Below are 20,125 nucleotides of genomic sequence, written 5' to 3'. Positions count from 1 at the left end.
TTATTTTGAATACTATTTTGATTTTTTGGACCATTATACTGGTTTCTCATCCATCTGGTTTCAAATCATCCACTAAACACTGACATGGTGTACATAACACCCTGTCCCTCTGAAAAACTATGTGAGACAGCCGACTCATCATAGCCAGCGTCACATATTGTGGTATTCTTTGAGCCACTTCGTGTCACTTTGGCTGCCTAATGTCAACAGTATCCGCATTACACTTAAGTTCACAAACCATGCTGTGGACGCCCAACCCTGTGCCCATTTATTAACACTGGCCATAGGCCTCCCTGGTATTTGTTTTTTTTAGTTCGTTGCCATATAAGAAATATTGTTTCATTTGGGGGAGGCGGGGTGAATGTGTTGTATCTTGGTCTCGTAAGGTGCTAAGGCCTTTTTTTGTGCTTCTCATTTTTAGTGTACTTTGTGCCTTCAAGAGCAGCCTGCTCGTTTGCAGGTGGATTACAGAAGACACTTCACCCTGGAAATTAACAGCGGAAGATCCCAAGTAGCCATCTTCCTTCTGGTAAGTCATGTTCTTCTAGTCTGTTCCTGTCCAGGCCCTGTCTCTGATATCTAGAAGTGCATTTTCCCTACAATGTGCAGGAGCTAGACTTGCATCATTGGAGTTCTGTTTCTCATTACGATCAATTTGGCCTTCTCTAGTGGATGTGAACTCCGTCTGCAGGGAGACTCCTTTATTTCTAAATTACTTACTGAACCCAACTGATTTGGGGAAGCTTCACGTCTCCTTTCACTTTGATTAGTCTGAGTAGCTGTTTTTTTCGTTGGGTCATGAGTTAAATTGAGGGAAATAATGCACCATAAGTCTTGGCTGCTGTGCTGCATAAGGACACATTTAGATACCCATTCAACAGTGGTGGATCGAACCCACTATGCCTATAACCATGGGACACGTTTTCAAGGGACAGATTTGTGGTTTGGGGATAACAGTGGGGGGGGAGTGGGGGAACCCTAGAGAACGAATTTCCTTCTACAGAGACTTGTGGTATCTAACTATTCAAACTATTGCAGAAGAAGCCTTGACCTGAGACTTAAATGGACCATAGGGCGCTATCAATAATATAGTTTAGTGATCAGAAGTGGTCATTGCCGGAACACATTGGGGGTTATATTCTGGTTTCTCCAGAATGTGCTGTAAACCTTCTTGGGGGCGTGGCCAAGATGGCGGCGAGGTAGGTACCTCTCCGCCGACTGCCGTACTACAGCACCAGCCCATAACCCCAAGGAGCGCCTCCGTCAGGGGCGATAGCATCTGCTTGCGACGTTGCAACGAGGGCCCCTGCAGTGCGGAATTTGGCCGGTCCGCACACCGCGGACGGAGAGGGTTACAACCGGAGCTGGTATGTCTGCAGCGGCGGCGCGGCCTACTCTCGCTGCTAGCTGCTCTGCGTTAGTGACCCGGCCCCCGTGCCACATAGCTTCCTGGTGGCCGCTGACTGGAGGTCGCTACTGTATCAGGGTGCTGTGTGACGACTTGGCCTTACCTACACCGCCGCTGCCCGTGGGCCTGGAACCAGGAGAGACGCCCCAGCGGCGGACGTGCGTCCTACACCCCGGCGGCGGCAGAGTGGTGTTGGTGGGCTGCTTCCTCTCTCCTGTACGACCATCTTGAGGCGCCCGATGGGGCGTGGTTCCACAGCAACGGGGCCTCGTCACCCGAGTCTGGCCCTGTGGAGCCTGCTCTGAATCGGCGGAGACCAGGCGATCGGCGGCGATACCGGCAGCAACGCTGTAGCCGTCCCTGCAGGTGAGGAGGACATGCAGGGACTCGATGCCTAGGCCACGCACGCAGAGCCAGTGAGGGTAGCGGCTGCCTGGGACTGACGTGCCTGAGACTGACGTGCCTGAGGTGGGCCCAGTTGGGGGACTTCGGGGGTGGGCCCCCTGCATAGCCAGTCTACCTGGCCACTGAGACCACGGGGACTCTAGCTGGCCGGTTGGAGCAGACCATGCCTGCCTTGATCTATATTGATATTTACAACAAGGGGTGGTGAGGGACAGAGTCTCTGAATTAAGCAGAATACTCTCACCCAGTCAAGAGATCTGGGCTAGATCCAACACCGTTTTTTAGCTCATTGCACCATCCCAGTTTCAGAACCTGGCTGTATGCAAATTAGTCTGTCCCTGGCCCAGTGCATCATGGGAACAGGGCAGACCAGACTACAAAAGCCAATTCTTACACTGGGAAGGAAACAAGCTTCCGGGGACCGGTTTCTGGCATTACAGCCGTCTTCGGCCCGGCTTGCTTGAATCCTGATGGTGCAATGAGCAAGGGACTCATGTCTGAGTATACCCTTCCACGCTTAGGGTGGACAAAAATATTTACAACAAGGGGTGGTGAGGGACAGAGTCTCTGAATTAAGCAGAATACTCTCACCCAGTCAAGAGATCTGGGCTAGATCCAACACCGTTTTTTAGCTCATTGCACCATCCCAGTTTCAGAACCTGGCTGTATGCAAATTAGTCTGTCCCTGGCCCAGTGCATCATGGGAACAGGGCAGACCAGACTACAAAAGCCAATTCTTACACTGGGAAGGAAACAAGCTTCCGGGGACCGGTTTCTGGCATTACAGCCGTCTTCGGCCCGGCTTGCTTGAATCCTGATGGTGCAATGAGCAAGGGACTCATGTCTGAGTATACCCTTCCACGCTTAGGGTGGACAAAAATATTTACAACAAGGGGTGGTGAGGGACAGAGTCTCTGAATTAAGCAGAATACTCTCACCCAGTCAAGAGATCTGGGCTAGATCCAACACCGTTTTTTAGCTCATTGCACCATCCCAGTTTCAGAACCTGGCTGTATGCAAATTAGTCTGTCCCTGGCCCAGTGCATCATGGGAACAGGGCAGACCAGACTACAAAAGCCAATTCTTACACTGGGAAGGAAACAAGCTTCCGGGGACCGGTTTCTGGCATTACAGCCGTCTTCGGCCCGGCTTGCTTGAATCCTGATGGTGCAATGAGCAAGGGACTCATGTCTGAGTATACCCTTCCACGCTTAGGGTGGACAAAAATATTTACAACAAGGGGTGGTGAGGGACAGAGTCTCTGAATTAAGCAGAATACTCTCACCCAGTCAAGAGATCTGGGCTATATTGAGACCTGCTACGACTGGAGGCTGTTGGGTCTGGGAGTGAAGACGTGGGCCCCTGCTTGCGGCCTGGGCTACACGGGGCCCGCGTGATGGCGGCCCGTCTGCCGACATTGAGAGGAGAGGTTGCCGCCATTCGCCGACGCCGTTGGGACTCCCTGGAGGGAGTTGCCGCAGACCTAGGGTGGGCCCGGACTTGAGACTGTTCAGCGAGGGGCCCCTCATCATTTGGAGTGCACCGCCCGTGGGCGGCTGGGCGTGCCTGCCACTGCGACATCCCGACTGCTCACTCTAGACTCTGCCTGCTGTGGATCCTGGGCGAGGTCCTGGTGTGTTCAGAGACTGGTCCCTGGCGCGCTTGCTTGATTGACGCTGCCTTGCCCCGGCATACAGCGGGAGCGGGCCTGCTCTGCTCATTCCTTGGGGCGCCAGCCTGGGACAGACCCCAGAAGGACTCCAAATCCGACCTTATGGTGAAGGACCTCTTCTCTCGCTTCCAGCAGGGCCCCCCCCTCAAGGTGGCTCACTCGTCCCAAGAGGCCTCATCCACTTTAACACCGAGGGATGATCGAGAGGAACCAGTGACGCACGCCTTCCTTGAGTCCCTCTTCACAACGCTCCGGGAAGATCTGCAGACAGTGAAACGCGATCTCACCTTCTGAGATAAAGGACATTCGCAGGGACGTATTTGCCATTGGGGATTGTGCGGCAGCTCCCGAAGATAAAGGGGACGGCAGAGACACAGAACGCTCAGCGATTCAACAGGAGGTAATTCGCCTCCATGAGCAACAGGTAGACCTCGAACGCATCTCGAAGATCTCGAAAACTGCTCCGGTAGGCATAACATAAGGATCCAGGGAGTGGCTACGAATGCAGAAGCGGGAGACATCTTTGCTTATGTGAAGGGGCTGTTCAACCATGTGCTAGGGAACTCGCCTGATTTCGATATCAAGATCCTCCGTAAGGCCAGGACCATGCACCCGATCATATACCAAGACCAACGCCCACCCTCTATCAGGTCTCTGTGGCCATCACCTTCCCGAAACGTCGACTTTTCCGTCCAATCACGTCTCATCTCCGCCAACGGGACATTTCTTACTCCTGGCGTCACCCGTTTCGACTGATTTTCCATATGCGCGGGAAACAGTATCCGCATCGATCCCTGTCGGAGACCTGCAGAATTCTTGGTGTCACTATGCCGGAGGAGGAGGAAGGAAATGACGGCTCAAGCCCGCTGCAGGTGTTTCGCCATCGGGCTTACAGTGACGCTGCACACGCCCTAAAAGACTGGACCCAGCAGAAATCGCACAGAGCCCAAGGGCTGCTCTGGAATCGCTCCCAGGGGACCTAACCAAAATTCATTCCACATGACTTTAGAAGGGGCTGTCTGCTCTTTGATCTGCTAGGCGGGAGGCAGGGAGGGGGTAATCTTGGCCCCTCTATGGACCCATTAACAGACTTTTTCTGTTCATCGTGGGATGACGGACTACCATGTTTCAGATGTTGGTTGTTTGTTTCCCTTTCTTTCCCCATTGGGGGAGCTTGCTTTCGTCTTCCCTATGGGATCGACCGCACATCGTATGCACTAATGACAACGTGGTTCCTGTCTTTGTTGGTGTTTCCTTTTTCCCTTTCCCCTGTTTTTGGGGGCCTTTGTTCTATGTTTGGGGTTGTTTTCTCAGGGTTTTGGGATCCCTCGTCCACCAGTCTTTTGTTCACCGCAGGGCTACACAGTGGAGGCGCTCCTCCGTGGTTGATGCACCTTTTCTCCGGCCCCGGGGGCGATCTCTGCCCCTCGCTGCCACTTCTTCCTGACTTCTTACCAGGTAGATGCCGCCCACTACTCTTAAAATCCTCACCATGAACGTGCGGGGACTCAACAACCCCGTTAAACGCAAAGCGGTCCTGTCCTGCCTTGAGAATGCCCATGCTGATATATGCCTTCTCCTGGAGACTCATCTCTTGTCAAAGGACTGCCACCATCAAAAAATCCTCCGTGTTCCCAACTCAGATGTTCTCTGACGACCCTGCCAAATCTGCTGGCGTGGCCATCACTCCCTCACAACCCTCACTTCCAGGACCGACATGGTGGTTCCCCTACCCGCTCTTCCCTACACAGTGTATCCCTGCCACACTCTCCAACATCTTTGGGAAGTACCAGCCCTGTTGTGGTGCAGGTATCCCCTGGGCACCGTTCTCTTGCCCAGTCTTCCACCTGCCACCCCCCCTGGTGTTGGACCTGCTCATCCCATCCCTGGCAGACACCTGCAGAGGGGGCCTGCACCAGGCTATGGTGGCCAGTGGGAGCAGGTGGCCAGTGGGAGCAGGACTTCTTCCAACAGCAGGCTGATGTGAGGCAGGACATTGGTGTCATAGGGGCTACCCTGTCTGACATGTCTGGGTCCCTGCAGGACATGGTCCAATTCCCTCAGGTGGTGGACAGGGTGAGCCACGCTTTGGATAGGACTTGGAAGGACATGTCCAGGAATTTGAGAGACCTGATATCCATCCAAAGGGAAGAGAGTGCAAGACACCATGCCTTGGCCATGAAGGTGATAGAGGGCATGCTGATTGTGATCCGAAGTCTCCGTTCACGGCCAACGCAGGGAGGGGAGCCATCGCATCTGCCTCCAGGACAGCACATCCACACACCTGTACCACCAACTGCACAGCACCACAACAAAGGTACACCAACACACCGGCATCCTGAACAGGCACCCCCACCTCCTGCACAACTACCACCAACCCCTGTACCATCACCCGCACCACCTGCACAACCACCACAATCCCCTGTACCATCCCCTCCACCACCAACAACTGTAACGTCACCCTCACCACCTGCACAACCACCACCAACCCCTGTACCGTCACTCCCACCACCTGCACAACCACCACCAACCCTTGTAACGTCACCCTCACCACCTGCACAACCACCACCAACCCTGTACCGTCACTCCCACCACCTGCACAACCAGCCCTTGTCCAGGCACAAACACCAAATGTACAGACACCATCTGCCCCTGCACATGTAGATCACTCTGTACAACACCCACAAACACGTAGGTGACAAGCCCAACTTGACCCCTCACAGCGATCATCACCTCCCAAATTGCGAAGTCGCAAGCACAATCGCCAGTGACAACAACTGTGTATAGGAAAAATAAAGATCTACAAAAGAAATATTCTGTTGTGTATCATGTCCTGTATAACGATGTAGGTATGTGTGTGTGTGTGTGTGACATAACCCATCATTGCAACAAGCTATTATGTGCATAGCAGATGACTCACAAAATATGTGTCCATATTCGGAAACCGACATTCAAAATAAAGTCAAACAAGTTAAACTAAGTAGAAGATATTTTTGTAAGAACAGAAAATAACCGTCCGTTTGGAAGAGAGCAAGGAAAACAAGTGATGATCTTATATCAGAAGGAGAAGGGAACTTGGATTGGGGTGGGGCAAAAAATATAATACGTTAGGGAGCGTCAGGGAAACCAGTCTATTTACAAGGGGAAAATTAAATCTTTGTCCACAACAACGTCTCAGTCAAAAAGTCAAGTGTCCTTCTGCTCATCCTCCAATGTCCAGATCCTCAGTGTCCAATGCAGGCACACGGCTGGTTGGTGCAGAACAGGCACCACATGGGATCGTGACACACGAGGAGTACGTGGGGAAACAGTGTTGTGCAACGGACAGGGGGAGACATTGACGGTGGTATGGGAAGGGATTTGGGAGACAACAGACGACATGGCGGTGGCCAGGGAATTGACGTTGGTGGCGAGGTTGTCCAGAAGTCGGAGAATGTCCGCTCACATTGTGCGTATCTCTAGACACACTTGTAGCATGATGCGAGCGGACATGTCTTTTTGACCCTCAACTATCCAACTCAAGTCCCCTGGCACAGCTACAAGAGGAACAACATCGGGTGGGGCCTGGGGGGGACAGGAGGGATGTGATGCCTCAGTTCCGGGGCAGATGTTGCGTTCGGGTTGGCGGCTACGAGGAGGGGGACAGGTTGCAGTGGATGGAGCTGGAGCCCCCGATGGCATGGGGGAATCTGGAGGTAGGGAGGGGCTGATGACAGGCCCATAATGAATGTTGGTCTGCCCCGGGGACACCTCTTCAGGACCCACTTGTGAAGAGCGTGGGGGAGAGTAGCTTTCCACCACATCATGGTCAGAAGTGTCGGGTCCTTCCCCCCCCCCACCTTCAATGTCCACAGCCTCCACCCAGGAAAGTTGCACCAGAGTGGTGTTCTTCCTCATCCCGGGTGGGCGCAATCCCCATGCCTCATGATGTTGAGGTTCCCTCCGCCTCTTCTTCCTCGCTGGTGGAAAGAGGGTGTAGCCGCCGGCGAACTGATGTCCTCCTGCTCCGGACCTTTTCATGCAGTTCTTCTGTCGCACCATCTGTGCCTGCTGAAATGTAAGCAAAATCCTGATGTGGTGGTTGTTTCATGCAGGACGAGACATATACATAGATACGCCGAGGTCAGAGTTTGTTTTCCTCTGATCACACTCTACAGTTGTCAGGGGCCGATTTACGACTCCTGGCGCATCTCTGCTAATCAGCAGAGATGTGCCAGAAGAGTTGCGACGCATCTGCCCACCTGTGCGCCACCACTGATGCGCCGAATGCGGCGCACCGTGGCGCTCGGGTGGGCAGATGCGTGACGCATCCCCGGCGGAAATACAGCACATTGCTGGAGTTGCGTTGCAAGCGTGACGCAGCTCCAGCAAGGCTCGGGGGTGCCCTATCTCTAACATGCTGAGTCAATCCTTACGCCTGCTTGAAGCAGGCACAGGGCTTTGACGCAGCATAGCCCTAAAAGTGACTGAGTGAAATCTTGTAGATTTCACTCAGCCACTTTTAGGAGGCGTTCCTGCGCCGGAACCCCGCCCCAGAACGCCTACATGTGGCGCAGGGCTTTACAACGTGACGCATCTCCCAGACGCGTCACGTTGTAATTACCCCGCAGCATGGTGCTTGGTTTGCGCCGCCGCTGCGCCACAAAGGTGACACAACGGCGGTGAAAAAGAGGCGCATGGGTCTTGAAAATCTGCCCCTCAGTGTTTATGAACTTACATTACATGTATGTTCACCGTCATTTACTGACATGGACATCTCATCTGTATTATTGTGGCTTACGCAACTTTATTGGCCAACCCTCAACGTTGGTATTCTTGTGATCTGTGTATCCTGTCACTGCTACATGTGCCTGTTCCAAAACCAGTCCACCAAAGGAGAACATGAAGAGTCCAGATTTTATTTAGTTTTGGCCATTGACATGGATTTGCAGCTATTTAACGTCTGGACAAGTGTCATCTGCTCTGTAGCATTGTATGGGACAAGACAAATGCCGAATGTGGGTCACACATCCACATAGGGTCTGGGCAACTTCTCAAGCTACATTGTGAGTCTAGCCTTTTGCCGTCCCCACACATCATCGGACAATCCAGTGCCACATATTGACTTTGTTGACTTAAAAGGTAGAGCAGTACACCGGTGAACAGTCGTTGTGACAGCTACTTGTACATGTGAAATGTCATACAGGCCACTGAGGGTGAGACGTCTGTCATTGGACACACACCTTGCAAATTAAGGAACACTTAAGACTGATGCAAGGATCTCAAAGTCTGTCTTAACTCCATGGCACATGATGATCTGTCTCAATTGGAACCCAAACTCTACAACTGCAATGCAAGTCATAGCATCCAATACCCTTTGGCCTGCCATGCGCACACTGGACAGTGTCTGTACCATTGCTCATCCAATGCACACATCAATTATGATTTACTTGGTTCAATGGTAGTGGTGCTGGCAGAGCAGACTTCAATATGAATGCCCAAGTGTGGCTCATTTACCTAGTTGTCATGAAGAAACTACTACTCCCAAAATGCACTCTGCCCTGTACAGTCCATATGCCACAGTGTGCCTTTTTAGGTCGAGGCCCGCCACACTGCGTAGCAGTGGGCGGAGCCGAAGATTTTATGTTTCTTAGAGGGGGCTTGGAACCCGCCCCTCTTCTCCATTGGCTGGCCTAGTAAATGCTGGCCAGCCATTGGAGGAGAGGGGCGTCACTCCCTTTAAGCCCCGTCTTTTGGCGATTCGGGGGCGTGTTTTTTAGGTTCTTTCTATCTGTGACGTCATCCGTCACTCAACCTAAAAAATACGCCCCAAATCGCAAAATGACGGTGCCTTTCTCCGAGGCATTTCTTCTTGACCTCGGAGAAAGGCGGATGTGCTTTCCCTCACTCTGTGCCCCCCGAACATTCCAGCAGCAAAGCAGACCCATGTCTCCAACAACTCCTATTCCCCCCCCCTATTTAGTATGTGGGTTTGTCGCAATTGGTTTTAAAAGGGGTTCAAATACATTTTAAAGAGACCACGCATATTTATTTGCCATTTGAAACACATAGAAAAAGATGCATTTGCAGTTGCCTGGGTAACAAGCTGCGAGAGAGTTTGTTTATTGACTGGTACTGTCTTTCCTACAACACAATCACGTGCCCACTCGCGCTTCTGGCAATGGAAGAGTTCTGTTTGGTGATCTCGCGTACCAGCCTAACAGAAACACGAGAAGAGAAAGAAGTACTGATTTTGCCTTTAAATGTTCTTACTAGCTAATTGGGCGTCAACAAACCATGAAGGAAGACAAACGTTTCTCAGACGCGTACTTCTTATATGGTAAAGGCCATAAAATATAGTATTTGCATTTCGCTAACTGGTTTCATTTCAATGCACGTATATAGCATTCTGGAGAAAGGCGTGAGTTGTGTGAAAAATATACGTGTATTTGTCATGAAACTAAACTTTTTGGTTGTGGTTTTAACATTTCAACGAGGGCGACTGAGGTGGCAATGGATACTTAAGGAATCATAGTTCGAGAGTCTTCTCTTAATGTGTAAACTCAGCGGCCATGTTGAAATGGCAAAATCTGTCCACATTTTGTCAATTCTCAAACACGTAGACAGTGAAAAGTACTTAAATAAGCAGATCAGAAATTAAATGTGTATTTAGTTATGGAATATTAGCTTGCTGGCTTTGACAGGTGTGGCAATATTTTTAAGTATCGAGTATTACGAATTGTTTTTAATAATGTTTAATTGTAATATTTTCAAAAGGTAGTGTAAAACACTTCGCTTTTAAGGTTTGTTGTACTTGACTGTATTTTCCTCGCTTCTATATCTCTTCACCCAGGGCCCATTATCTCCCTTCCTAAAATGGTAGTTTCTGCTATTGTGTACAGGTTTGAACAGTGCGGCGCTAGTCTGCTCTCTGTGTCCATGGTGCCGGTGCCTGCCGAGGGGAAGATGGCTGCCTCTGGGGTAGCGGTGAGCGGACTGCTCCTGGAGAAGGGCTTGGACATTAGCCTGGCTGCTCTGCGTAGGCATGATCCCTATATTCGGGGAATTCTGGAGGTAGCAAGCCAAGTAGCGCTCTACATTTTCAGCCACACAGCGAGCGAATGGGTGAGTGCAGAAGGAAAGGCTCAGTGAGAGAGTCGAGAGTAGAATAAAAAGCAACGGGATAAATTAATTCTATTTATTTATTTCATGCAATTTTGTATAGCGGAGACTTTACCCAAAGATTTCGGAGCGCTTCACTATAAAACCAAGTACATGAGGAAATTTACATACTTACCCTTTACAGATACAAACGAGGAGGATACCTGGATGGTAGGTGAGAGAAAGTGGTATCCAAGAGTGAGGGGACCATCAGAAAGTGAATGGGAAGAGAAGTGGGGCCAGTCAGGAAATTGATGCGAAGGTAGAATCGAAGAGGAGACCGAGAAGCGAGATTTACGTGTAGTCTGAGTATAGTCGTGGGAGCGAAACAGGTTTTTAAGAGTGCGCAGTAGAAAGCGGTGTGTTGGAGAAACAAGTGGGTGATAAAGAAGCAAAATTAAGCATAGGTGAAAGAGCGCGTGTGAAAATAGAAAGTACTCTATGAAAGCGGGAGAGCATAGAAGAGTTGGCAATCGTGGGTCTGTTGAAAAGGGGAGTCGAAATTAGCCGGGAAGATAAATCAACAGTGGAGGGAAAGACGGGAAGGGATGGCAGCTGAGCTGCAAGATGCTGTTAACAGGTGTAGAGCGATGGTGAACAAGAATCCGAGGGCGAAGCAATGAGGCAAATATGACAGAGGATGTGGACTATATAATCCTTGTGTCGGTGTTAGGAGGGGTGTGTGGGGGTCCGGAGGTCAGCGCTCTGCCTTCTGGGAGTTGTAGTTTTCATGAACATTGTAAGTATTTGATTTAAAATGTCATAATTCGCGATGCTGCCGGCTATGTGCGTCACGCACGGCTGAGGGTGTCACGCATGGCACGGGCCCTCCCCGCCACAATGCTGGGTGCAGTGAACCACCTTGAACCCCAGATGTTCACCCCTGGGGCACCTGGAGCATGGGATGTGGGTGTTGTACACGGGGCACCTCTTATGTGTTCTGTGATCACGGGTCCTTAGGTGTCGTGTCCAGGCTGCGCATGCGCCTCGCCCCTTCTAGGCGCTATCCATGCTGCCTTGGTGCACAGCGTCATCCCTGCAAAGGGTCTGGCAGATTGTAGTATGTTCAAGGTGTTGCACGGCGCAGAGAGGGCGTGTGCTTGGAGACAACTGGTAGGAGTGTGGGTATAGGCGCTACAAGGAAAACACGTATATTTACAGAATTGCATGTACATACACAATGGCCCTAATTATATCGACTTTGGAAGGGCGAGAGGAGAATCTGCCCCACAGAAAAACTGATGTATGTGCCCGATCCCCGGAGAGGGGTGGGGGGGAAGCAGGCATCAGCGGGCACCGAGAGGCCCAGGACACAATACACAGGGTTGTAACAGGAGTCACCTCGTGTGAGTGTGACACAGCTCCCCTTGTGGGTCGCACGACACTTCCCTGCTGTGTTGACTTTAGTTCTAGAAGCTTCTGTACTTGGCATGGCCTGTTGGCACTGTGAGCGGGCACTGCACCTGGGGCGTGCCTCGGATTGCACTTATGTCTGCAGAGTGATTCTATTAGGCACTGCACATGTGTGTGAGCTGGGCAAGTGTACGTGCTGAGGATGGGTGTGAGCTGGGTGAGTGTGCGTGGTCAGGATGGGTGTGAGCTGGGTGAGTGTGCGTGCTGAGTATGGACGTGAGCTGGGTGAGTGTGCTTGGTCAGGATGGGTGTGAGCTGGGCGAGTGTGCGTGCTGATGGGTGTGAGCTGGGTAAGTGCGTGGTCAGGATGGATGAGCTAGTTGAGAGTCCGTGGGGGCGGGAGTGAGTTACCACCGTCGGCATGACTGACCCCCAGTGGCCCGGCCAGGCCCCCTCGGAGAAACCGCTGCTGAATGAATGCTTCTGGATAGCTCCGGACGGGGCTCTAACTGCCTCTACGGGCTTCCACATACCGGCTCTGATTGTGCAATGTGTGTGTGTTTGACTCTGTGTGTGTGTGGGTGTGGCTCTGTGTGTGTGTGTGTGTGTGTATATGTGGCTCTGTCTGTGTGTGGCTCTGTCTGTGTGTGGCTCTGTCTGTGTGTGGCTCTGTCTGTGTGTGGCTCTGTGTGTGTGGGTGTGGCTCTGTCTGTGTGTGGCTCTGTGGGGATAGCTTTTTTTGTAGGTGGCTCTGTGTGGGTGGCTCGGTCTGTGTGAGGGTGGATTTGTGTAGGTGGCTCTGTGTGTGGGTGGCTCTGTGTGAATGACTGTGGGTGACTCTGTATGTGTGTGTGTGTGTGGCTCTGTGTGGGTGTAAATGCAGTAGGTCAGGCATTTGCGAGCGATTAAGCTATTGGCATTGTAAATGACAATGCCATTTATTTATGATTTTAAAAAAATGCATTGAGCAATGCCAATAGCTCTGCCTTTAATAATGCTGAGACCATTGCATTGTAAATGCTTGTTAATCTTGGTGACTGCTGTATGGACATGGAATTGGTGAATGGAGGCATGGGACACACAATGGTACAGCACTGTTTCACTCACATCATACTCCCAGACACATATTGCATATGATTCACTCACCAGATCTCTGCTGCTCATGCTCCTCCAGCTGAGCATGGAGGGTCGGCCAAGCTGCTCGCAGGACCCTCCTGTACAGTGGAGAGAGGCGAGGACGATGCACGTGGTGCTGGGAAGACAGGCCCACCAGCTCCGTAGCCTGTCCACTCCTGGTGTAGACTCCCACTGTACTGCAGCGCTCACCGATGTTGGCCCATAGCCTGGCCCGGGCTGCAGTGCTCAGCTGGTACACAGGGTCCACATATAGCTGAGGAAATTTGTCCAGCACCCCCTCTACCAAGATGTCCAATTCCCTTTCTGTGAAAGGGGGTGCTCTCTCTTCATACTCCTCAGCCATTTTGGGGGATATAAGTGTGATGAGAGTAGCAGGATGTCTGAGGATCTGATCAGTGATAGAGGATGACTCAGAATGAACACAAAATGGCTGCCAACTACTTCCTGTGATGTATTTCCTGTCTCCCACTTCCTGTATATCAATGCCTGTATGAAATGATGTGTTCCGGGTTATTTTCGGAGATTACGGCCCGAAAATGTAGTTTCCGGTTCCGGAGCGTAGGGTCCACGCACCCGCATTACGCTCGAAAACCGGAAATTATGTTTTTGGGCCGTAACCACCGAAAATGACCCGGAAGACATATTTACATAGAGGAAATTTTATACAGGAAGTAGGAAATACATCACAGGAAGTAGTTGGCAGCCATTTTGTTTTCATCCTGATCCATCCACAATCAGTAATCAAATCCACTCCCATCCTGCTGTTCTGTTGAAGAAAAAAATGAAATTACAGTGCAGGTGAAAATCATGAATATGTAACAAAATGGGGAACAGACCATTTAATGACATTTCTGCACAGGCAAGGGGGGGGGGGCTGACACAACATCATACCCCAGTTTCATTTTCTTCTACTTTGCATTATGGTACATGTAGTCCATATTGAGTGCTCATTATTAGAGTTGTGTGATGTGTTACGTAACATTGAGATGGAGCAGTGTGGATATATCACAGACACATGGACGCAGATTTTCAAGCCCCGTATGCCACATTTGCGCCACCGTTGCGTCCCTTTTGTGACCCAGCGGCGGCGCTAAGCCAGTGCCATGCTGCGGGGTATTTAGAATGTGACGCATCTGGGAGATGTTTTAAAAGACAAGGGTCCTTAGCTTATCAAAATCAAAAGTGTGAATGAAATATAGGCCATAATAGGAAACTATATTTGTCCTCTGTCCAGCCGGACAGGGTATTTATTTAAACACAATGAAGAACAGTTAAATAAATGGGTTTTAGGCACAGTCCTGTACCTTACTCAAGAAGGACAAACAACATATAAGAGAAAAGATTTCACAGGCAAAAAAGAGCAATGCTGGCCACTTTTGAGTCAATGTTAAATTTAAGTTTTTGCCAGAAAGCGCTAGACACAGCTGAAATACAACACAATGGCTAGGTTGTGAAAGCACTACATGAAGTCGACGTTTCGATCCCCTTTTGCTCTAGTTACACGGGATCATCATCAGGACTAAAAATTGACAACATTTGCCTGCCTGTAATTGTAATACAACCGCCTAATTCTAGGCTCTTTATATCGCGAGCGTGTGGCGTGCCCGCCTACACGAGTTGGTAGAAAACGCGGTTTCAAGGTGAGATTGCTCTACCTGAATTTCGGGGTCTCGGGGTCCGCACATTTGCAATTGGACTGCAGGGTCCTGTTATGCGCCACCGAAAGTTTTCTGGTACAATGTCCTTCGTCCGAACAGTATTAGTTGAACTGCATGGTTCGGGTCGAAACCAGCGCTGTGTCTGTGAGAGTGCAATGACTCTGCTGCAATTGGTGTTCTGGGAGCGGGGGAGCGATGTCCTATCCGTCCACTGCTATGAATGCAGTACGTCTGGGAGATGTGTCCCGTTGCAAAGCCCTGCGCCGCATGCGGGCGCTCAGGCACGGGGGGGGGATGTACCGACGCAGGAACGCCTCCTAAAAGTGGCTGAGTGAAATCTACAAGGTTTCACTCAGTCACTTTCATGGCCATGCTGCGTCAGAACCCTGCGCCTGCTTGAAGGCGTAAGGATTGTTGCAGCATGTTAGGCATAGGGTCACCCCGAGCCTTGCTGGAACTCCAGCAATGCGTCACCTTTACGGCAGCAGATGCGTCACGCATCTGTCTATTCTTGCGCCATTGTGTGCCGCATTGTAAATTCAGCACATCCATAGTGGCGCAAGAGGTGTCTGCTGTGACGCACAATAACTGGCGCATCCCTGATAATATGCAGGTATGCGCCAGTTATTGTAAATCTGCCCCATGGTGTCTGATTCACCCATGACATCATCACTCGCGTTCTGGGCCCATCATTTGTGGGGGCGTCAAATCTGTTGAGGCCACAGGCCTGAGTATGCAAGGGTTATAGCCTTTTGTGATTAAGTGACCCATCCTCATGTGGTCCAGGTAGGTCTCTCAGGACATGTATTGTTTGTCATCAGCATGAATAGTTGTTTTTAGGGACATCCACTGCACTGATCGCTGACATGGGCACATGACCTGAGGCACACTCCACCTTTTGACTACTGTCCGCAGCTTTGATTTACATGCAGTTAGCAAAGTCGTCTCAGGCTGGAATTTATTGACTCAGTCGTGTCTATCCAAGTTTCATCATAATTGACAACAGACAGCAAACCACATGTTGTCCATGACGCTACAGGTTGCTCATGTGAAAAACGTGGCAACGAGCTGATGACGGACTTGCATGCCCTGACCGGTTATGTGCAATGGCCCGGTTTCCCAGATTCAGAGCTAGCCAAGGTTCCAGAGGTATGGGTAAGCCATGCGTTAAAGCAATGTTGTGCAAAACACAACAGGCTAATATGATCTTGCACACGACTTCTGGGGAGTACAGCAGCACACCCTCTGTACGGTCGAGGCATCTGAATTGTGACTTCAACAGACCAAAAGTGCGCTCTATGATGGAGCGAGTCCATATGTGTGCCCTATTGTACCTACGCTAAGGTACAGTGTTTGCACGCTTGTAAGAGGTGAGGAGATGTGGGGAGAGTGCATACCCAGCGTCGCCTGAGGAGGGAAGAAAGGGCAGTTGTTTACATTTCCCTCTTTGACTTACACAGGACATGATCTATACGTTAATACATGCAGTGTCTGTTGGGCCATGAATCTTATTGTACATTGGTTAATATTGGGGGGGCATTCAGACATTTCAATGACACATATCTTTTATTTTTAGTGCTTGGTACTTACCCAGTAGCCACATGTTGCCAAATTCTCCAGCAGCCATCCGCCGGGCAAGAGGTGACATGCGGAATATGAAGCTGTCATGGGTACTGCCTGGGAGCACTGCATGCACATTGTTGAACCGCCCACTGGCATCACAGACAGCATGCACATTGATGGAATACCATCTGTGTCTGTTGCAGAAGATGTGTGCAATGTGGCGGGGTGGCTGAAGGGCCACATGGGTGCAATCAATTGCACCCAGCACACGTGGGAATTGTGCAAGGAGATAGAAATCTCTTGCTGCCCTTTGTTTCATGGCCAGTGTATGTGGCATTTGTATGTGGTTGTGGGCTCTAGCAGTGATGCATCTCAGTACCTGATGCAGGCACCGCGACTGGCTCGCCTGGGAATTGCCCACAAGTTCACGGGAGACCCTTTGGAAAGACCCGATGGCAAAGAAATGGAGAGCAGAAAGGATCTTGAGATATGCTGGTATTGCATGTGAGCAGCAGGTCACAGAGTCAAGTTCCTGCTCCCACTCACATACCATATCCATGATAACTTCTGGAGGGAAACGGTACCTGGCCCTTACATCTTGGCTGGACAATCCAAATAGGTTGATCCTCTGTCTGAAGATCCTCTCTGCTCTCCTCCTCCTCAAGTAGTTTTGCCGCATGGCAAGGGGCAGTGCAACAAACACATTCAGTGACATGTTGAAAGGGTTTGTGTGTGTCTGCTCTGCATTTATACATGCTGCAGGGCTAGGATTGGCTGCAGTGTGTTAGCTGATCCATGGTGGGGGATGGGAGGCACTTGGACAGGTCTTTACCCTTGGCTAACATGATCAACTGCCTTAATTTGTATCTTCCGGCCCGGAATCGGAAATTCCGACGCAGAGCCGGAAATTTCGACGCAGAGCCGGAAATTGCGGGCCGGAATCGCAAAATCCGCCACAGTGCTGAAAATTCCGTCCCGGAAGTGGAATTTCCGACCCGGGAGCGGACGTAAAGTTAGTAGTCGTAAGTCTATTCTGTGAATACTGAAAGTAGTAAGTTCATTCTGTGAATGCCAAAAGTAGTAAGTGCATACTGTGAATACCAAAATAGTAAGTTTAGGATTGAGTCTTAAGTTCATTCTGTGATTCGGGCCCTAACTGTGTTTACTAGAACAAGAAGACATGCCAGTGAAAAAGGAGCTAGCTGAATAAAGATTGTATCAAAATAACAAACTGAACCTCTCTAACAGAAGTTTCGGAAGACATAAAGATTTAATGGTATACTGAGAATTAAACTTCTTTCAATATGAGGAAATATGAGTGTCTACAGCTAATACCATGTCCTTATATTGTAAATTTGATTTACTTGTAAGGCTCCATTGTATAATCTGAAATGTACAGAGTTGTGGAAGACATGCTTAATCAAATCTGTTTTTTAAAAAAAAGGGATTTGCAATGTTTTGCTTCTTTGACTTGCTTTGTGGTCCTGCGAAAAGCTTTCATTGTGATTTAACAACCTTGCTGTTACTTTTGTTTTCATTCTGACAGACTCATGAATGGATTCTCCTGATGGTCCGAGAGAGAGTATGTAAGGGACACAAAGGGCACACTCCGAATGACATGGTGGAAGACTGACGGGTGCTATGTCTAGATACTCCACCGTACCTCTTTATGACTTGTGTATAGTGATCATTGATGAATAAGACATCAGTAGAGTAATCCACCCTACTGTCCCTCTCGCTGAGTTGTAGCAGATGGAATGCCTCTGATAACTCTTGGAAAAAATGGATCACCTTCTCCTGCCTCTTGATGGCAGCATCAGTCTGCACAATTGCTGTTATTCATATACAAAAGATCCCGCATTCAGTCAGGCTCCTCAGTACCTTTTCCTGAGTCAGTCAGATTTGCAGTGACCAGCTGTGCAGCTATGAAAATAACCTTCACTCTAATACTGCTGCACTATAGAATAAAAAAAGCAAATTGGTGAAAGTCTAAAGCCCCCTTCTCGATGAACTCAACCTGAGACTGCATCAGCAGTCTTCACATGCCACATTGAAACATTGACCACCGAATAATCCACCAGCACTCACCAAATTGGACACTGCATTCTGTGGCAGCAAAAAAACAGAAATAGCATACTAGATGTAACCAACCCATATCAAAGCCGCCTCCGAAGACAGACTGATTGGGCACAAGCACATCAGTGCTCCCACAAGCCTGGGGAAAAAAATCATCCTTTCTTCCTCACCCAAGTGTATCTAGTGATCTCTCCCAGCACCAGCCAGCCAGGTCTACAAAAATACATTCCCCTTTGCAAATGTGCTCACACTACATGGCCTTGGAGTCTACTGCTCTGTTGTAGCACATCAAGAGGAAGCAACAAGCAAAAGAGAACATCCGTGTAACTTGCAGCAACATCCATTCATCCAGTGGGCTTAGATGGCACAGAAATTCCATATAAACATCCTCCGCTAAATGGAAACACTAATATTTGAGGGACATAAGCATTCCTGGGATCATCTAGCCTGCTGAACTCCTCCCTGTGCTTTAACCTTTTTTCACTATTACTGTATACCCTGAATACCTTAAGGCAGAGGCCACATAAATGAGTTTTGTAATTAAGATAAATTTGACTCCATGGAAAATGTGTCCGACAGTGATCTGTTGGGGCCTGATGTGCTAGAAATAAATATCTGCTGTTAAGATCACCATTGTGGGCATGTTTTTGCTGTTGGAATGCAGTCTTGTACTTATATGGCAGTTGGAGAAAGGGCAACTCACAATCACATGTCTTTAATGTTTGCAAGAGGGTAGATAATTATCCTACTTCACACTGGCTCCTGAAATGTTCCCTGGCCTCAAGTCTGCCCAACAAATATGGGCTTTGAGTGAGTCTGGCTTCAATTCTAGTCACAAACCATATGGTCTCCTTATCAGGCTATTTGCGAGCACAACTACTTAACAGACTGTTCAACCGCGCTGTTAGCCCTGTTGTCAAAGAATAGGAATCTGATAGCCCCGCTCACATAGTGATTGTTGCCATGCTCCCAATCCACTACTCCATACTGACACATTCTGTATTTAGGAGAGAGGGGGCGGGCATTGGGTAATGGCTGGTGCGTTTACTGCAGCCAGTATCTAAATATCTGCAACACTGCTTAAAATGTTGAGACTATATTTTGTTTTCCACTTTAGAAACAAATAGTTGTTTTTTGAGCATGTGTTCACAAAGTAACACTGATAGCGCGTAGTCGGGGGGGCTGCTCTTGTACCTTACGCACAGCAGAACATCCATGTACACTCTGCTGGTGCACTTTGAAGTTTACTTTACCCATTAGCCGAAAGGAAGAGGATACATTCTTCACTTACTACTGGTCACTCCTCTTTGTCCGACAGAGGTTATAGCTAAAGTTTTGAAGGCAAGCCATCAGTGATGATTTCTCGTTGACCTCACTTGCCAGCATCTTTTGGTTTTCTTGCCTGCTGACCATCTGGGAATCTTGGTGGTCCAGCCTTTGGGCAAGGGGCGGTGCTGTCCGCACAGGGCGGGCCGACGAGTTTCGGGTGCGGTTGCCTCCCCTTACCTGCAGCCATTGCGGGAATTGCCAGCCTCCCCGCCCCCCCCCCCCCACTCTTACATGCCGGCAAATGCAGGTACACCACTGATTCATCCACTTCAAAAGTTTAGAATAGAGCAGAATCTGCGTTCAGAAAGTGTGTCTAGATGTCAAACTTCCCGCTCAAGAATAAATCTTGATCAAGGCAGCTGTTGAGTATGACACAGGTTACTC

General features: G+C 49.7%; 1 protein-coding gene across 5 annotated transcripts in view; it reads left to right on the top strand.

The window, feature by feature from the left end:
• LOC144755394 (uncharacterized) overlaps positions 1–19,042 on the top strand; it is a 56,038-nt gene extending 36,996 nt beyond the window's left edge. For 3 of the 5 annotated variants that reach the window (XM_078644250.1, XM_078644247.1, XM_078644249.1), the window contains 3 exons: positions 422–529; positions 10,367–10,589; positions 17,883–19,042. The gene's annotated coding sequence lies outside the window, so the exon portion shown is untranslated. The remainder of the gene's footprint in view (positions 1–421; positions 530–10,366; positions 10,590–17,882) is intronic. The other 2 variants (XM_078644248.1, XM_078644251.1) reach the window with 1 other exon arrangement.
• The last annotated feature ends 1,083 nt before the right edge of the window (positions 19,043–20,125 follow it).

The sequence above is a fragment of the Lissotriton helveticus genome, chromosome 5_1, assembly GCF_964261635.1.
Source record: "Lissotriton helveticus chromosome 5_1, aLisHel1.1, whole genome shotgun sequence".
NCBI classification, from domain to species: Eukaryota; Metazoa; Chordata; class Amphibia; order Caudata; family Salamandridae; genus Lissotriton; species Lissotriton helveticus.
Note: the sequence above shows the minus strand (reverse complement) of the source record. Positions and strands in the feature narration are given on the sequence as shown.